Below are 21,541 nucleotides of genomic sequence, written 5' to 3' on the forward strand. Positions count from 1 at the left end.
TAATTTCTCAATTCCCTTTTGAGGTAGTATCATCCAAACTCTTTCTCCTTTTAACATATTTAGATATTGTCCTTCTACTAAAACCAAACTCAGATGACAGTGAAGAGATTTGTCTTTTTTGAGGCAATCTTTCATTTACTAAAGATGTCAACATCACTCTTCTTGAAATGGTCTTATCTATTGTTCGAGATTTTTTACCAATGTTCACCAAACCTTTCTTCACATTATCAACAATAGATTTTTGTAGCTGAGAAGTTTTCATGTTTTGACTTCTTGTATCTATACCCAACAATTTCAGTGGATCTATTAAGTCTTTACGAGTAAGTACAATTGATAACAATTGAGCTTTTTCTAGTCCAGTATCAAGATTGTTGAAATGAGACATTATTTCTTTTGCACTTTTATTAATTGACCTCCTTTTAGTATGTCTAGGTTCTTCACTGAGACGTTTCAACTCATCCACATCCATTTCAAGTAAATGATCTAAATTTTTATAAGAAATATTTCTCTTCACCTGTTTAGCTAGATCCACAATATGCTCATCCATATCAGTGGCAGGAGGTAAGGAGCCTGACCCCTCTCCTTCAACCTCCATTGGTTCAATTTGGACAATCTCCTCCCTATGTTCATCAACTATATCATGTTCTTCAACAAGTTCGTTTGCCTCGACTCCCGCTTCATAACTCCCTTCTTCTCGAGCCCATTTTGCACATAATTTAAGAGTTGGTATAAGGTTCAAATTAATAGATCATTCAATTAGGTTTAAGGATAGGGGTGAATTTGGCACAAATCTTTGTGTTAAAATCAGGGTTCAATTGGGTTTATTAAATTTAATTACTTTCAGGACCTTAGTGTTATAACTCTAATTAAATTAGGTTTAGGTTTAAAGTTCAATTTGTTCTCAGGTTAGGATTAGGGCTCAAATTTATTTAGTGTGCTTGAGTAGGTTTAGAGTTAGAGTTAAATTTTGTTCAGTAATTAATATTTCAAGAAGATGATAATTATTTTAATAATTTTTTTTCTGATGTTTAATTCTAGATTTACACATGAAGAATTATAATTAGTTTAAATTATTATCGTTTAATTTATGTCATTCCTTACGTATAGTGTTAAGGTTAAATTTTGTTTTGCACTAATATAACAAATAAACATAAACATATAAAGTGGAAATAAATATTGATGAGTTATTTTGAAAACCTCAATCTCTCACTAATAACACATAAAATGAAATTTTGATATAAATTAGAAATTCCAATTTTAAAAATTAAAAGTACAAATATTTTGATGCATGCATACGATAAAGGTTACCTCATATTAATTTGTTATGTCATAACAAGTGGACTATAATTTGTCACATGTGTATTTAAGACCTATTATTGCATAATAGACCTCCTAATCTAAAATGTTTTTGCATAAGTGAAGTCATATAAATAGAACCTAAATTATGACATGTAATAGGTTCTAAATTTATGTCACATTTAAGACCTATAATCAATGTAATAGTCCTAATTTATCACATAATAGGCCTTATTATTAAAATTAATATGACCACATATGCAAAAACATTTCACATTAATATACTTGACTCTCCTTAAGACAAATATATTATGGGATATTAACTTCCTATCACATGAAATTAAGTACATGTCTTAAATATTCAATATATATTTAAGTTGAAACCTAAATTATGACATAATAGGCCTTATTAATTTTATTACTTAATAGGTCTTATCTATTATAAATGGACTTAATTATATACTAGGAGAAAAATGCAATTACACAACAAGCAAGTTAATGTAATTTGAAATTTGCAAATACACATATTATCTGAAATTAATTATGATTTCCAATTAAAACGAGATTATTTTTAATCCTAGACTATTTCCAATTAATTTAATTAAGATTTTTTAAATTAATTTTAATTAAAGATATTAGATAAAAAATATTGAACTAATTAATACTAACAAATAAACACTATTTTTGGTACGTAATACATATAAAATTAAATAGAAATAAAAATAAAAATACATACTTGCATCATAATATCTTTGTCTTCTTTGTTCTCGATGTCTTTCTTCTGTTTCGGGAGAATAATTCCTTGAAGTCTTATTTTTCCTTCTCTTCTTGTTCCCCATGCTTTTAAAAAAACCTTCAAATATCTTCAAATTATTGCCCTCAAAGTAATTTTGTGTGATAAAAAATGAAAAAAATTATGGACATTTATACGACTCCACCTTAAATGAAAAAAAAAAAAAATTGTGTCGGCCTAGGTTCAAACAAAACTCGACAGTTAAAATTGGTCGGGTTCGTTCGAACTTGACCATTACCAAAAAGTACGGGCCACAATTAAGCATAGGGGTTCAAGCGAATTGGGGTTCACTCGAACCCCTTATGGTTCGAGCGAACCCAATTCGCTCAAACCAGTGTTCATTCGAACCGTGCTGTTAGAGGTTTCTCCCAAATTTTTTCAAAGTTTTGAAGAATTTATGACTTCAGAGATCTGGTTCAAAGAACGAATGAAATAATATTGATAACCCAAAAATATTAGATGGTAGTACTTGGAGCAAGCTTTCCAACAAGTATAATTTTGTTATATTTTGAATTTATTATGTTCTTATTTTTTTAATTTTATGGAATATTGATTTTTCACTGAACATGAACTTCTCTGTTCAACGCATTGGGAAAAATAGGAAACTAACTCAAAAAAATTCTGAAAAATATGTAAGCTCCAGGTATTGATGTCTTCTTTCCAACGAAAAAAAAAAGAATTTCGCTATATATAGAACAAGTTATGTGTTCAAACTTAAACCTATGTCTAAATTATGACTAGTCGGACTTCAAAACTGTATAAAATGAAAAATATCGAACATATCACTATCAGATCAATTGCAAGCCCTGGATATTGATGTTACAAACCAAAATTCGAAAGAATTGAGTTTTTATCATTTATAGAAAAAAAGTTATGCGTTTCGGGAGACACATCACTCTTAAAAAATGTAGTTTGTTGTAAAAAACTACTTTTTGAGGGAGAGAGAAAATTTTAAAAAAAATCCTTCAAAAAAATTTGAAAAAAATGTATATAGAATCTACAAACAAAATGCTACAAATCACTAATTTACATTATCTTCAAATTTTTAATAGTTTAAAAGTTATAGTTCTCGGAAGTTGAAGATTATTTTAAAAATGTTCATCTCAGTGTCAAAAGTGGCAAAAAAGAGGGAACCACTATTGTGAGTCCACTCGTAAGTATTTCCTTTGGTTATTCCCAACTGTTTGAAGTTCCCTCACAATGGCATAATGCATGTTTTCCAAGACACTAGATTGCATCTATTGATTGTCTATGGGGGCTTTTCATTGGATCACTTTTGGCCTGCTCCAGTTGGGCCTTTGCTTCCCCATGGAGATTTTTTGGTATAAATCCTACTATAGGTACAAGATAGGGGAGTTGGACTTTATATTGGTTCAAACCTATAGTTTATTTATCTCCCCTTCCATCATTTTTTGCTCCTCAGTTTTTGTCTACTCCTGTACTGCAATGGGTTGTGTCCTCTTCCCCAATATGGATAGACATGTTCCTTAGGATAGACCTCCTTCCCATCCTAAGACTACACATTCTTCGACAATGTCTTTTATTCTTGAGATTGCACTTAGTGTAGGCAAAGGAAAGACACATGTGTTGTTGATGTCTGCAGCCTATCCTTCCTTTGAGCTCCCAATCATGGAAGATATCACCCCAATAAGGGGAGAAATTCACCCCAAGCTTGTCTATCACCCCTGGCTCTTACATCATAGTCTCCTAGGGCACCCCTTGTTCCCTTGACTACTCATAGTGAAAAATGAGGAAGGGTGCCCATGACTGTGTCTATAGGACCTGTTTTAGTAGCACCTCATGCTCCATCAATTGGGCCATCTTTGTTGGTAATGAACCCAAAGGCATATCCCATGGAGAATGATGTCATTGATCCTTCTCAGACTTTTGTTCTTGGTCCCCATTTACATTGAAACCAGCTTGCATATGAAAATAAGTGTTGTCAACACACAATGGCCTAGGAGCATGATGTCACCTTGAAGGTTGCAGGTGAGTCATCGATGTCCTACCTTTCTTCTATTATTTTCTTTTTTATTAACACTTTTGTTATCCTTGTACCTGCTTCGTCTTTCATGCTATTACCTACCCCTCTCGAGACTGTTGATGAGCCTCACTCCAAAAGGGTATAGGTATTCATTGTTCCCTCCTTGGAGCCACATCTCATCACTTCCTTGCCTAATATCCCTCTATTCTCCTAGCCCATCAATATGTTGCATACATAGGTTGTGTCTAGTGCAACATTCTTTGCCTTGCCTTCTTCATATCCTTCTCTACATCAGAGTTTTCTTGGGGTACTTAAAATTGCTACGGTTCATCAAAGGCCCCAACCTTTTCAAAAACCTAAGAAAAAGTTTGAGTAGGGCCTCATGCCTAAGTTCCATCATCGAAATCGATCTTTGATGACCTTCGTTTTTGTCTCTTTATATAATTTGATGCCTATTTCGTTATTTGCATTTGTTTGCATTATTGAGAAGGGTTCACCTTATTTGGAGTTTGTCTCTATCCCTTTTTTGAAGCTTGGTAGTTCAACTCTTGTTTCATCAGCTTGGATCAAGTAACCTACCTCTTTTGTTAAGGGGAATTCGTTTGACTCTTTAGAGGATATTCCAATGTTATCTACGATCTTCAAGTGATCATTCGCTCTTACCTCTCAAGAGCTCTAGGATGAGGATGTAGAAGCAACATCAACCCTATCCCTTGCTAATGGAAAAGTGCAAGGTGTCCTTGTGGTCCTCCCTCTTCAGTCTTATTCTCCCTCCCCATATGATCAAGATTGAGAGGATGATGACCTAATGGTGGGTGACTACTAGGATAATACCCTCCTTATCTTGTATATTAGAGCACATTCTTGTCTGTGTTCCCCCATGATTGCTTTATGTTGCAAGGTGTGCGCCCTTGGTCTCCTTGTGCCATGCAGCGTAGCGCTTAGGTTTGTGATATGGCCTAACTACATCTTGTGGATTCTATAAGTCTAGTGGTTGTATCAAGCATTAACAGGTCAATTTTTTGGTGCAATGACAACCACACTTGTAACAAGTGGTATTAGATCTTGGTCACAAGTTCAAACCCCTCGCTTACGTTGGGGGGGATTGTTGCAAGGTGTGCACCCTTGGTCTCCTTGTGTTGTGCAACACAACACTCAGGTTTGTGACATGGCTTAACCACCTCTTGTGGATTCTATAAGTCTAGTGGTTGTATCGGGCATTAACAGGTCGATCTTTTGGTGCAACGACAACCATACTTGCAATACTTTATGTGTTTTGTGCCCCCTTGAAGGGTCCAAACTACTCTATTGGTACTTGGAATTAGGGGATGATGATTTTCTTTATATGTTTTGTACTCTTCTGGAGGATTTGAGCCACCCTATAGGTTCTTGGAAACAAGGGATTATCTATCATCTGTTTCTCCTTATTTGTTAATCACCCTTTTAGTATTTTGCTGTGTCTTAGCTTTTGATTTCGGGGATGGAGAAAAGCGTTGGGGGTATTTAGGATTCCTTCCATGTTGACCCAAATTTTTATTTTATCTTTGTCTTAAGAATACTTTAGAACCGTGATGAGTAACTTGGATGCAACGATATACATTATTTAATTTTACTACTGCCAGTTCTTTTGACATTGAACTACTAGATCCCCCTATATAATTATGTTTTGTTGATGAACTGTGGCTTTTATGTGTCATCTATTGCAAGGTGGCATTCCATAGAATCATCTTGTTATGTTGAAGTGACACATCATCTCTTGTCCTTATAATGACATGCATATCATTCTAAGGGAGGGTCTATTGAATGTCTTTGCATATTTGCATTTGCATGTCAATATCCATTTATCTAACAATCTCTATTTTATTTGTTTCCTTTGTGAGAGCCAAACCACTTGATCTTATTGCCTTCGTGGGGGCCGAATCACTTGATCTTTATTGCCTTTGTGGGGGCCAATCCACTATCAAATCAATCTACAGTCACCCTATCCTATGACTATCTCGCATAACACAACTTGCTACCCATATTGATGAAATATTTTTATCTTAGTGATCACTATCTTGTTATCTTTGTGTCTGATTTTATCATTTTATCATATTGTTTTGCATTTTTGTCTAACATGTTTGTCTGTAGCTAATATTTTTGTGATGAAACAACTCAACAACATCTCATGAAGGTTCAAGTCTCTTCCTTGGGGGAAACTCCACATGGTTAGAGGATTCTACTTTCCCTTTGTATCTTGATAAAATATACCTAGCTATTTCTAATTTAGCTCACATCTCATGATAATGATATGCTAACTAAAGTGGGGGAAAAATATAGTGTCGTAAATTCTTGTGCAATTTTACACTACGTAAGCGCCTTTGCTTTACGTTAATTGGAGAAATCCTCTACCTTTTTGTCCTTTTGCCTGCCTATTTTTCTCTTTCACCCTTTAGTTTGTTCTTTTCCTAACCTTGTTTACTATATGGCTCGTGGATTCCTGCATGCCGCAAAGATGTCCATGCACCGCACTAGCCTTCTGTGAATTTGCAGTCCACAAGCAGCCATTTGACCATTACACCTATGATAGGAGGATTCCTATTGCCTCTTCCTGTAGCCACCAACATTGGTTTCATATGTGGGCCTCATATCTTTCCTTTGACGACCTCATTTTCTCTCTCTAGCATTTTTGGTCTTCTACACACTCTCTGAGATATACATACAATTTGTAGCTTCTCAATCAATTGTTTTGCATTCCACCATTGTTATTCCTCATTCATCTTACCACTATTATCATAGCTTTGTGTTGAAGGATTCTTAGAGCTCACCTTCACTTCGGTAAGATCTCGTTCCTTTGGTGTTGAAGGTGAGTTTCCTCCTCCTTATTGTCATTGTAGCTTTGCATCTCCAATAGCATATTATTCATCTTTTTTATACTGACTCTCTGGCCCCGAGATGAAAGAGCTCAAGAAACAACTTTATGAGCTCACCAAGGCCAGTTTATTGCATCCTTTTGTAATGTGGTGAAATGTGAATGAGAGATCAAGAGAAAACCCACTCTTTCCCTCCAAGGAGAGATGAGAGTTTCACTACAGATTTCCCTTCAAACACTTTTCACCTAGTTACATTCGAAAGAGGATAGGAGAATTCACTAGATTCAATCTTTGAAGATAAAGATTGAATTCTGAATGAAACAGGAATGATGAGTTGATCCCCTCTTCCTTATTTGAAATGGAAAGGAATTGATTGAATTATGTAGTGCAAAAGTAACAAAGAACTGATTATAACATAATATTGGGATATGGGATGAAGTTGTGCACCTAGATCTAGCATTAATATGTCGAAACGAAGTTGCCCTGCGAATTTGAGGAAAAGTTGCTCAGACTGTGGCGAGAATGTACACGGTCCTCCGAAAAATCCACAAAATGAAAAGTGTTTTTCCACCTCTGCAAATGGATGTCGAATCCAAAAGTATAGTTGTGCACCTGTAACCTACACAAATAAAAGAGAGGAAAATGGGTTGGGATTGGGGGTTTGCCTTTAGGTCAAACCCCAGTATTGGACTTAACCAAGTAATGAAAGAAAGTACTTACAATTAGATGTAAATGAAAGACTGAATTGTAAATCACCTCAAGGGAGGTTGTGGTAGCAATGTTGATAGAAATTCTTGTGTGGAATTGAATGTTGGAATCAATCTCCTCTTCAATGGTTGAATCCTTGATTTGAATGCAACACCTAGCCTTGACGGGAGACTTGGGATGCTCAATGCTTGGAAGGAATGCTTGAATGCTCTTGAATGCTTGATCGCTTATGCCACTTGACCAATTCATGCAATTTTTTCCATCTCATTGAACTTATGCAAATGAGAGGACAAATTCCCCTTAAATATATGTCATTGAATTTGATTTTTGTTACAGGTTGACATTGGAGGAGTTTTCCTGCTCACTACACAACTCATAATGCATGCTCTAGGAAGGTCCTACCCCAAAATAGGGTAGGGATAGGGGCACCACGCCCCTTTCCTGGGAGGACAAGGGCACCATGCCCCTGTCTTAGGGGGGACAGGGGCACCACACCCCTATCCTACTCCTTTCTCCATGGCAGAATGCAGACAGGGTGATGCGGAGGCCAAGGGAGAAGCTGATTCTGATGGTTGAGAAGTCTTCGGTCCCCGATCAGGCTAGAGGATTCAATCTTGCGTGCATGAGGACCCTAATGCAGTCAAAAATTGCTAGGGTCGCAATTTTATGACACTACACCTTCAAGGTCCCCTTATGCAACGCCAATTATTTTTCAAAGAAAGAAGGATCCAACATGCTCCACCTGTGTCTGGATTACCGAACTTTGAATAAGTTCACCATCAAGAATAAGTATCTGTTGCTCCTTATAGTGGATAGCTTTTGACCGATTAGTTGAGGCTCGATTTTCCACCAAGTTGGAGTTGCATCGAGGTTACTATTAGATCAGAATTGTCATTGGAGACAAAGATAAGACCTTGATTACTACGAGATATGGCTCCTATTAATTCTTGGTGATGACTTCTGGAATCACTAATGCTCTTGCCACATTCAACACTTTGATGAATGATGTCTTTCACAACTTCCTGGATCAGTTTTTTGTTGTCTATCTTGATGACATTCTGATTTGCAACAAGACGTTAGAAGAGTGTTGTGAGATTTTGCCAAGATCAAGAGCTCAATGAAAAGTACAACAAAGAGACAAATTATAGGATAAGAATAAACTGTATTCTCATCAATAGATAAATGATCAATTGTTCCATTACATACAATGTAGATGAGCCTACTTATATAGGCAAGACTAGAGATATGTGAGCACACAAACATGACATGTGGCTCAATAAGAAACAAGGGTAGGTAGGAAATAGGTGTGGGTAGGTAGGAGAAATAATATAATAGTCCACATGAGGTGGATCACCCACTGAATGTGGAGTGTAACAACAAGATCAACACCATAAAAGGTGGAATTTCTCCTACACACGCTATTCCAATGTGGCACAAACACCCAAGTGTCTCATACCCAAACTACTATGGAATACATTTCCTAAGTAAACTTAAGTAAGTGTAATAATATCCAAGATGAATAATTATTTACACCAACACCCCCCCTTAAGTGCAACTTAGGGGAATGCACTTAAGTCTACAATGCAACTAAGCAATGCAAGATGGGTCCCAGCTACTAGGCCATGTTAGGTACCCATGTACAAATGCAAATGCATGCAAACCAATGCAATGAAACCTCTCACAAAGTGGGGAAAGAGAGAAAACCCCAATGGGAAAAAACCCTCCCCCAAAAGAGAGATGAAAAACATACAAGAGAAATCTCATAGAAGAATGTGAAGAACAAAACCCCATGTGAGGAAAAAGTCCCCCCCATATGAGAGAAGAAGAGAAGCTAGGAAGCCCCCCCTCAATGTGGATTCTGCACCAATGATAGAAGCTCGATGTATGAAGAAACTGCTCCATGAACGACGAACAACATTCCTCCCCTTAGGAAGAAACAAAACCAAAGGTGTATCCATGAAGTCTCCCCAATCATCAAGGGAAGATGTATGAAAAAAACTCATGATGAAAGGAATCTCTGAAAACTGTTCAAGTGTTGCCATGTCGATGCTGAAAGATACCCCCTCCAAAGGTGGTAAACTATGCCACACTGTTGAAAAAGGCACTCCAAGATCTAGTGGAGATGGATGTAGAACATGTCCCAAAGACTCACATGTCTCCTCAAAAAATAAAGAGACCTCCTCCAACTGTTGTACATAAGTACCACAATCATGTCAACCTCGAAAGAATGATCATGTAGAGAATGAACAAGAGGGTCAGAGTGTTCCCTCGCAACAATCGAAGAAGGATCATCTTCATCAAAGAGAAGATGAATGTCATGAATGATGTCTCCCAAATCTGCAATGTAGGATTCCACAAACAAACGTGCAATGTCTATCAAGTAATCATCCCATGAATCTGAAGCTGGAAGACAATGAATATCCTGCTGCACTGAATCACATGAAGGCAAAACTGTCGCACTATTTGCATCATCAGGTGTAATAGGTGATGTGATATCAATATGAGGAGATGAAATACAAGGCTCAAGAATGGGGTCACATGTGAGAATCCCCATATTCAAGTGCCCAAAGTTCTCCTCAAAATATGAACCATCACAAGAAGTGTGATCATCATGTGTAGAATCATCAAATGTGAAATCATCATCATCAACAAAATCTGAAAAGAAGTATAACCAAGATGCATGATCAACCACCCCAGTCACAATGATATCTCTAGTCTCCAAGTCTCTAATGAAGACTGACTCATGTGTGAACTCCACAACTCTCTTAGTTGTGCCATGTGTGATTTGATAGATGGAAAGGAGATTGTTTGTCAAGTGAGGTACACACAACACATCATTGAAGGAGTTATCCCCAATGTCAATAGATCCTTTCCCAATCACATCCATGTATGTATGATTTCCCATCAAAATCTATGGCATGGTGCAAGGCTCAAATGTAGAGAACATAGACTGCGAACATGCCATATGATGAGAAGCCCCTGAATCTAGAAGCCATCTCTCTGAATCATGACTAATAGTAGCACATAGAGCTTTTCCTTTTCTTATCCCAAAAGAGTGAGTCTTCCCACTTGTAGAAGCCATGAATGCTTGCCCTTTTCCTTTTGAATGTGAGGAAGTGGAAGTTGGTGAACCATCCTTCTTGTAGACATTAGGAAAATCAATGTTATGCTTTTTGATGATATGTGTGAGCTCATCAATCTTCTTAGAATGGCAATGATGCTCCTCATGACCAAAATTTTTACAATAGGCACAAGTAGGTCTCTCCCTCTTTGGTGAGTTATCCCTCTTGGAAGAGGATGAATCTCCTTGTTGTGGAGAAGATGGTGCTTTGTCCTTAGGCTTTGATTGCCATTTCTTCTTGTTTGAGTTGTCCTTTCCTTGATTTCCTTTGTTCCCTTGATTTGCCACTAATGCTTTAGAAGCCTTAAGAATGCCCATGCTTATCAACTTAGTTTGTTCCATCATCAACATTTCATTGAAAGCATCAAATGTAGGCATTGTGTAGCTTGAACCCATTGTCATCCTATGGGTTTGGAAACTAGAAACAAATGTTGCATATTCTTGTGGAAGCTTGCCTATCAAGTTGAACATCAATTGAGTATCCTTCTTATCAATACCACAATCTTTGAGTTGTGCCCTCAACTCATTTGCCTTAGTGACATAATCTTGTATAGTATCAAAGTTCTTGGGATCCAACATGGTGAGATCACTATCAATTTGATATCCCCTAATCTCATCAACTTGACCATACAAGTCTTGAAACTTTTGCCAAGCATCCTTGGTTAGAGTACACTTCTCAATATGAAAAATGAGATCCTTTGATACATACTTTCTTAAGGTACCAATTGCCATGATATTTTTAGAGAGCCAATCCAAGTGACCAACTAGATCAACCTTAGGATCAGCGGGAGCAACAATAGTTCCATCAATGTAATGAGTTAGTCATTTTTCCATAAGTTTACTCCATGCATCAATTTTCCAAGTAGCATAATTATGAGGAGTTAAGAGAGGAAACTTAGAAGAACCCATAGTAGCAGAAAGGAAAGAACAAAAGAGCACAAAAGCACAAGAGACACCCCCCAAATTCACTCAATCAAAGTACCCCCCCAAAAATGATGATTTTGGCACTTTATATGTAGTGCGTGTACAATAGGCCACTTGCAAACAATGGCAAGGTGGAATTCTGATTTTGTTTTACAACTGCCCCAATAGGCTGAGAACTTCAAAGAAAAAGATCAAAAAGATAGATCTATGCAATACAAATGACGAATTGGCCAAATAAGACCATATGATGAAAGTACATTTTACCTATAATTTTTGCAAACTGATAGCATATTATGAGAGTAGACAAAAAATAATGTACTTTAAAAAAAAATGGCACCTAAAAAGGAGTTTGTATGAGCCCGAACGGAGACCTGGAAGTTGTAGAAATGGGGATTGGACAGGTACAGTCACCAAAAACTAAGAATTATGAAAAATATGTCCATCAAAATCAGAAAATAATTCCACCATGTGAAAGTACACGAAATTATAGCCCATTTCAAAAACATTGCACCAAAAAAGGAGCAAAAATGAGCAAGATATGGCCATTTGAAGTTGAATTGCAAAATCAAAAAGCTCAATGAAAGGGGCCTGCAAAATTTTTGAAAAAACGATGACGTCAGCGGACTGCGAGGTTAAATTTGACGGCCGTATGACCGTTGCCCAAACTTCATGGCTGACTAGGTGTCGACTTGGTGCTGACTGTGCAAGTGATTTGGCAGGTGATGTGGCTGCCAACTGGGCTGCTGACGTGGCGCGGACTGTGCGCTGCTGACTGGGCAGAAGGCACGGATCCCAAAAATAATTTCCAATTTTTTTTTAATTTTTTGGAAAAAAAATCCGAAAATTCCGTACTGTATCGCCCAAATTGGGCAGAAAATTTCCTCCACACCCAAAAATCGATTTTCGTCAAAATAGGTCGAATTTATACTTGATTTTTATGGAAATAGCCTCCCGAACACAATGGTGAGGTTGAAAACGCTCTAAGATGCCTCCAAAAAATGCAATCCTTCAGATCCAAAAATAGAAGCCTTCCATGATGTCTCCAAAAACCAATCAATGAAGCCCCAATGGCTCTGATACTATGTGAGATTTTGCCAAGATCAAGAGCTCAATGAAAAGTACAATAGAGAGACACAATATAGGATAAGAATAAACTGTATTCTCATCAATAGATAAATGATCAATTGTTCCATTACATACAATGTAGATGAGTCTGCTTATATAGGCAAGACTAGGGATATGTGAGCACACAAACATGACATGTGGCTCAATAAGAAACAAGGGTAGGTAGGAAATAGGTGTGGGTAGGTAGGAGAAATAATATAATAGTCCACATGAGGTGGATCACCCACTGAATGTGGAGTGTAACAACAATATCAACACCACAAAAGGTGGAATTTCTCCTACACACTATTCCAATGTGGCACAAACACCCAAGTGTCTCATACCCAAACTACTATGAAATGCATTTCCTAAGTAAACTTAAGTAAGTGTAATAATATCCAAGATGAATAATTATTTACACCAACAAGTGTAAGTAGCATTTGTCTTAGGTGTTTGAGTGACTCAAGTGAAACACTCTCTTTGTTAAGAAAGAGAAGTGTACGTTCACCCAGACCAAGGTGGAGTTTCTTGGTCACATCATTGGCCTTAGATTTTTGAATCCTGATCAAGCAAAGATCTAAGTGATTCAAGAATGGGAGGCACCCCACAATGTGCATGAGATGAACCAATTCCCTAGGTTGGAAAATTACTATCGAAAGTTTGTCTCTAGGAACTCAAAAATTGCTAGCCCCATTATGATATTCTCAAGAAAGACCGCACATGGAAATGTGGAGTAAAGTAGTAGGATTCCTTTGACCTGCTCAATCGAAACTTGACCGTAGAGCCTGTGTTAGTCCTACAATAATATGGGGAACCTTTTTAAGTGTAGTAGTCTGATGCATCTGAATACATAATTGGTGGTGTTCTCATGCAGGGTGGGCACTTAGTTGCCTGTGAGTCCTAGAAATTGGAGGACCGAGAAAGAAATTACTTGGCTCATGAGAAGGAGATGATGACCATTGTGTAGTGCCTCGGGGTTCGTAGGCATTACTTGCTTGGAGTCTCATTTGTGGTAAAATTGACAATGTTAGTTTGACCTACTTCAAGACTCAACAAAAGATAACCCTGAAGCAAGTGTATTGACAAGAATTCCCTGTAGAGTTTGAATTCGAGTTAATTTACAACCTGAGATGCCACAATGTTGTTGCAGATGCTCCGAGTTGAAAATATTAAATTGGCTTCCATTCAAGAACTGCGTCACACTGGGGTGATTTAGATCAATATTTACGAGCATGTCTGCTCCCAAATTAAGGAGGGTTTGGAGAATAACTCTCAAGCACACCAAATTGTGCTGCAAGTTCAGTCTGGCGGCACACGTCAATTTCCTTTAGGATGGTTTGTTGTATTCTGCAAATAATTGGCTCTACATCCCAAGATGGAAGGAGCTTCACAGGGAGCTTCTTGCAGAGTGTGATGACTCACTTTAGGTGGCTCATTTAGGCCAGAAGTAGACCTTGGCCTCGTTGGAACGTGGATTCTTTTGGCCCAAAATGAGGGAGGATGTTGAGAGTTATGTGCAGACTTGCATTTTGTACTGGCAAGATAAAGCTATAATGCAACTTCTGAGTAGATTTCTTCAACCAGTCCTATTCCTTGTAAGCCCCTGGACATCAGTCAACATGGATTTCATTTTCTTAGTTGCCCAATGTCAACGAATTCATAAGCATCTTGGTGGTGTTCGACTAATTCTCAAAGTATGTGACCTTTGTGCCTTGTAAGTCGCTTGTCACTGCCGAGGCCACATGAGTGCTTTTATTTCAGTTTGTTGTTAAACTTTTGGGCGTACCGCTAAGTATTGTCTTAGATCGATATCAAAGATTTACTTCAAACTTTTGGATCAATCTCTTCAAGCTCATGGGAACAAAGTTGCTCATGTCTACGGCTTACAATCCGTAGACCGATGGGCAGACAAAGCGAATTAATGTAAGTTTGGAAGATTTGTTGAGGAAATTTGTGCATGCGGACTAGTCCAATTGGCCTCGACTATTGGACGTTGCATAGTTCAATTATAACTTACATAAGTCTAGTGCAAGCCACTACTCGCCCTTTGAGCTAGCCACCAACCAACAACCCTTGACCCTACATTCTGTTTTGCATGGCTACTAGGGACCCAACTTCGAACTTGCAAAGTATGTGAAGCGGTAGAATGAAAGGGTGGATTTGGCATGGTGCCACCTGACCAAAGCTGCCAATTAGATGAAGCATTTTGTAGATGCACATAGGAGGTAAGTTGAGTTTTAAGGTGTGGGATCTAGTTTTTCTTAGAATGGAACCAAACCAGTTCAAGACACTAAAAGGGTTGAGTTGGTATTTGATACGGTGTTGGGATTGATCATTCAAAATTACTCAACGAGTTAGGAAAGTGGCTTACCGGCTGAATCTTCAATTGCATTTAAAAGTGCATCTTGTTTTTCATGTGAGTCGGCTCAGATCGCATAATGTAGACCTAGAAGATCCACTTTGAAATATTTCGAGTCGATGTCCATAGAATGTCATTGATCGACCTGATCAGGGGATTGAGGAAATCTTGGCCATGCAGACTCGAGGATATGAAGCTATCTTACAAAGATTTCCTCATTTGGTGGTGCGGTAAGCCGAAGGATGAAGCTACCTGGGAGTGAGTTGAGTGGATATGATGTCACGAGGAGAAGGTTTTGGAAATCTTGCAAGGGGGCTCTAAATAGTTTGAATAGGACTAAGCACTGCACCCCTCTACGAAGATGCCTTTGCGTGGAGTTACGATCAAGCATCAATGTTGAGGGTGTCACCTATTTTAGTTGGGGGAGAATATAAGGGGGTATGTTTATCCATTATGAACCCCCTGCTACTATTGAGCTTGACACTGCATGTGTTCTTCGAATTTTGTCGCATGAGGTATTTTGGATGCGCAATGACCTAAAAATACCTGAGTCTTGACCAAATGGATCAAACATTCTAGATGAGATCTGAGTTAGATTTTGTGTTGCTGAGTTGAGTTGGTTCACTGTTGGAGCACTGACAAGCTCCACAAATCATGACACATTGTTGGGATATGCGCGATTCGATCCCGGTCAATACAGAGAAGCTGCACTCCCATTGGGAGCTGACTTCCACATGTCACGGTGAGTTCTAAGCCACCCGATCTCGATCCGACCCAAGTCAATTTGTGTGAGGCCGTGGGATGCGATTTGTGCTTCTTGAGTTCTTGGAGCCTGAGTTGTATAAGAAGTGCACACTGTTTTTTGTTGTAATAGCTTTGGAGTCAATTTTAGCCTTTGTGTTAAGTGGTGTGAATTCTGAGTGCTAGATAAGAAATTTTGAGTGCTGGGATTCATTGAGAGTGCGAGCGACTTGTGAGCATAAGGATTTCTTGCTGTTGAGTTCTTTGCATTCGTGGTGGTTAGGATAGTTGTGTGGGTAAATCCATTAAAGGCTAGACATTATTGGTGTAACCCGACTTGTGCTCCATGAATTTGGGTTTTTGTTATTGTGTCACCACATAATGGATAAATAATAGATTTTTTCCCTCAATTCTTGTGCACGTGCAAATTATTGCATTGTTGTAGTTCTTTGTGTGTGTTAGAATGACTTTATTGGTGTTGCGTGTTATAATTTTGTGTGATCTTGGTGTGACTTGTTTGGTTTAATTTTGCATTAAATTATTTCTGCTTGAATTTCATAAGTCATAGTCTAACTTGTGCATTCATCGAGTCTTCTTGAGTCAAGAAAGACACAAACTCAGTGTCGTGGAGAGTCGTGTGTGAGTGCATCTCTTTAAAAGTTGGACACCAAAGGGGGGGGTATGACCATGGCAAACATCTATACACAACCTTGACATTTCATCTCTATTTGTTTTGCATGTAGGTTAACAGAGGAAGTTTCTGTGTGTTGGAGACTTCGTTCGTGGATCTCTCTCTCTCTCTCTCTCTCTCCAGTGTGTTTTTTGTTATGTTTTAATTGTTTTATATCTTTTGTAACATCATAAATGTAAATCCTCAGTGCTGCTCATTTTGTTGCATTCTCTAGCATAGCTTTTGTATTTTGTTCGTATAGGATACCGATGCATCGCGTTGTCATCCATGATCACATGTGCATCCTCGTGTAGAGAGAAAGAAAAGGTCATTAGAGGATCTCTATGACCCGCCTTTTCAGATTTAGTGGTTAAAAAAGTTTCATTATTATATATATATATGATTCTTCTATTTAGTAATTTATGTTCATTGGTTTGGATAGTTAGTTGCTTGTATCGTCCTAGCTCACGAGAGTGCCAGTTAAGTGAGGTAGCAAAGGAAGGTTTGTTCCTTAAGGTTTCATCACTTTGAGGGTAGAAAATCTCCTCCTTTATAAAGATACAAATAGAGGAATGCCAAAACAAATTCAACCTCTTTATTATCTTGTGCCAATAGAGTAGCAAGGGTCATCTACAAAGACAATACCAAGCAACAAATAACAGGCGAAACACATTTCATGCAAGAAAACACACAAAAAGAGAATCCAACACAAAAGTGAAGCTAGTCTATCAATCATTTGCCTCCTTATCTTTCTTAACACCTTTTAGGGATGGTGGACAAGATGAAAGAGGGACCACAATGATCATGATAGATGAAGCTCCAACAAGTTTTAAATAAGGATTATTCTCTAATGATGAGTCACTAGGAGCTAGGATTAATGCTTTTGAAAATATTGAAGATAGATCAATGATTGATTTCAATAACCTCATACAAATATGTAGCATCATAAATTGCATCCCTATATAATTTTCATCCTCACTTAGGCCTCACTTTGGTATCCTTACCTTCCATGATTTGATCATGTTTGATTATGCTCACACCGACTTTAATTCTCAAACTTCACCCAACATTTGGCTTGTGGACCTTTATTTGACCCTGATTGGCTAAACAAGGCTGCTCCAAGTGCCCTTGTCCTAACTAAAGGGCTCCAATTTTGGTCCTGACATTGGTCATGAAATGTGGGAAAGAATTTTCCTCCCATGGACCATCCTATCTCAAAATTTCAAACACGTTTGATGTACAGTGGGTTACAAAAGCAAGCCTTACCCCCTTATTTGAACAAGTTCATCTATCCATCTTACATCTCTTATCAAGATTATTTTATCTACATTTCAAATTCAAGTGAGCAAGCAATCAAGAAATTTGAAGACATTGAAGGAGATGTCAAGTATTCAAGATTCAAGCATTCAAGCTGGTATCTATGATCAAGATTTTATCAAGACATCCTACATCTTGCTTGACAACATCAACCTTGCATAAAGATTTCAAAGAAAGGCTTATCAAGGTATAACATTTCAATTTAGATCTAGCCTCTACCCTTGAAAGACATGGTTTACGTTTACATTAAATTTCAATTATAGGGTTACTTCCAAACCCAAGGTTTGGCTTAGAAAAACCCCTATCCACAACAAATTCTATTATTTTTGTGTGCATAGGTGATAGGCTAGGAGCTATAAATATGGAAAGAGGAAAAGTAGACAGAGAGAACCATTTCCAACTTTCATAGATGCAAAAAGTTAGGATAGGGTTGCTTTGCAATCCATTGTTCGATGAGTTTCCTGTGAAACTTTTGGGGTAGATTATGAATAGTATCCAAGTTTTGAAACAATCAATTTTCTTAGCATTTGACATTCGAGGGGCAAAGCTGTCTAGATCTCCATTGTCCCACTTTTTCAGCCTCAATTTTTAGTCACAGGTTCGTATAAAGTCTACACCTATCTATTTATGTTAAATTACATCAATTTTCCATCTTTATCCCTAGATCTAGCATTCATTTTTTATATTTCATATTCCAATTCAACCCCCAAAACAAAGAGGAGTGAAATATAATTAGCATTAAACCCTTTTCACAAAAGGAGGCTAAATCTGTTGATTTCACTCCTCTCTATAATGTAATGTTTGAGAAGTAGTTCTAGATTGTATGCCTAAACTTGTAAACCCTACTTTTCCTTCATTACATGTTGGCAAACCTGACATAGTGATTGCATTAATTCTAATTTTTTTATTTCAGATCTAATTTGTATGAATCTAATTCAATTACATGATTTGTAATCATTTGTAAATAACATCATTTATGCACTTAAATCACATAAATTTAGAAGTCTAATTCACAATAACCTTAATTTTTTTTTATAAAATTGATTTGTGGGTTGCATAATTTTTTATTTATATACTCAAATCTAATTGGTATTGTATTTTATTTTTAGATTTGGAGGCATTTATTAGTCATATCTATCATTTCTTTAGTGTATTTAGTTGGCTAATCAATCATTATATTGGGAAATTACATTGTTTAATCATTTTCAATTGCATAGGAGGCATTGTGAGTACAAATCCATTCTATTAGCTTTGTTCTCTTTGTGTATGAGTTTCGCTACTCTTCACCCGCATCTAATATCCCGGTGAGAAGAAGCTATAGAGTTATGGCTTCCCAAAATTTAAATACTAATGGGTGTGAGCTAGGGTTGAATTGAATACCGTATTCCATAGGAACTTGGGTGAATCCTCAATTTCCACACAAGACATACCCAAAATTATGGACTACCATTCTCCTCACACTTCTCATGTTGAGGATGAATCCTAAACTAGAGTAACTATTGACCAATTGGGGAAGCTTGATCATGAGTTGCATAAGCTTCAACAATGCATGGGTCAAGAACACTCGAATAGTGAGGGAATCCCCTTGATTTAGAGCTTAACGTGAATGATTTAAAGTGATATAATTGGGGTGGAAGTGTTATGTGGCATTTCTCATGTATTGTTGACTCTAATGTTGTGCCAGTGAAAATTTGTGTCAAAGTTGTTGATTTTTCCAATCCTACAACTCAAGTTAAGTATTCCATTCATATGCCTACAACTTTGCCTAATGTTACTTATACATCTTCTATCATGGCTATATTTACACATAATATTAATATTGTACATATGTTAGTAATGGGAGCAATCCTATCAATAAATACTCTTGCATGCCTCCTTCCACTAGCCTTTCATTTGTGTCATAAATATCTCCTATACCCACCTACCATAATGTTCCACCTCCCTATTCTCAAGATCCACCTATTTAACATCATGTTACACCTCCATCACAATCCAATATGTACAATTCCAATTCATCCACTGAATCCATTATAAACAATCTATCTCAAATTGTTTTATCCTTACAACAATAATTTTCTTCTTTAACACAATCCAAATTCAATGTCCCCACATGTGACATAGTTGGATCAATCTCCAATAACACTATCTATGTTATTACTCCTAAACACATGCATGTTCCCCATTTGGAGTTATAGAATGAAAATGGTGACCCCTAAACTCATGTGAAAATATTTTAAACATTTATGTAGTGACTTCTCTCATGATCATAGACCCATAGAAAGACTATTCACTCATACCTTTAGCGATAAGCCTTTGCATTGGTATTGTTGCTTGCCTCGATCAATTCATTCTTGTCCAACATATTTAAAACAATTAGCTATTTTTTGTTGTTATAGGTCTCCTATGAATACATGGTGTTGATGAATACTATGTTTGTGCATTCAAGTCATGACAAATTAATGAATTCCCATAATATGGTAGGCATCAATTGAATGTAATTGATTTTTATGATTAGTTTCATATGTACGATATAGTTAATAGCAATTTTGTAATTTTTTCGTGTATTCAATATAATTAATTTACTTACATTCACTTGTTATTGTAGGTCCCATACAATATAATATCAAACATGGTTGTCTCTACTTATTGTAATCATATCAGTGCATTGGATCAATTTTAATCTTATTTATTATACTTGTTCGTATTGCTAGAATTGAATGTTTTACATGTTTAATGTATTTGTTGCTTTACTTTTAATGTTATACATGTTATAAGTTCCAAAATTGCTACAAATGAAACGTTATGTACGTTTAACATAACACTTATAAGTTTGTAAATTGCTCTAGTTTTAATGTTCTATGTGTTATAATTTCCTAAATTGCTACAATTTTTTAAATGAACTATGAGTTTTTAACATTTGTTAAAAGTTTGTAAATTGATTCAATTTTCATGTTTAAATTAATGTATTTCTGAAACTTATGTTTTAATGAACTATAATTCAAATTATTATTTTAATGGATATAAATTATATCTAACTAGAAATTAATCAAGTTATAGTGCATAAATGTATGTGCAATACTAAAACAATAATAGTCCATAAAACATTAAAAAATATAAAGTTCATGAAATAATAAAACATACATTTATATATCTAGCTTGCATATAGAGTCCATGAAATATATAAACATATAAATAGATCTAGTCCATGAAATACCGAATCACTAAAACATGTATGTATAGTCGATTAAATGTACTGATATATATATAAAGATCTAGCCTGAGTGTGGAATGTTGTAAAGCATGAAATTTACTGAAACATACATATATCTAATCCTTGTAAATGTCCCTAAAATCGAGAGTCACTTAAATCAAGAGTCCTCTTCAACCATTATAAACTAGAGGTCGATCCAAATCAGTTTGTATAAGAGAAATAAACCTAAAATTAAATTTAAAACAATATAAATGATTTAATTTTATTTAATATATAAAATCATAAAAATTATGGTATAAGGTTTCTCATCTACTCCCATGTCTAGGTGCTCTACAAGTCTTCTTACAAGTGCTATGGGTAGGTTCAGATATGTCTCATGCTATAGAAGATAAAGAAAAATACAGGAATGGGTATTCAATTTAAATTTAATTTAATTCATATATGATATAATTTATTTTAAA

The sequence above is a fragment of the Cryptomeria japonica genome, chromosome 3 (assembly GCF_030272615.1).
Source record: "Cryptomeria japonica chromosome 3, Sugi_1.0, whole genome shotgun sequence".
NCBI lineage: Eukaryota > Viridiplantae > Streptophyta > Pinopsida > Cupressales > Cupressaceae > Cryptomeria > Cryptomeria japonica.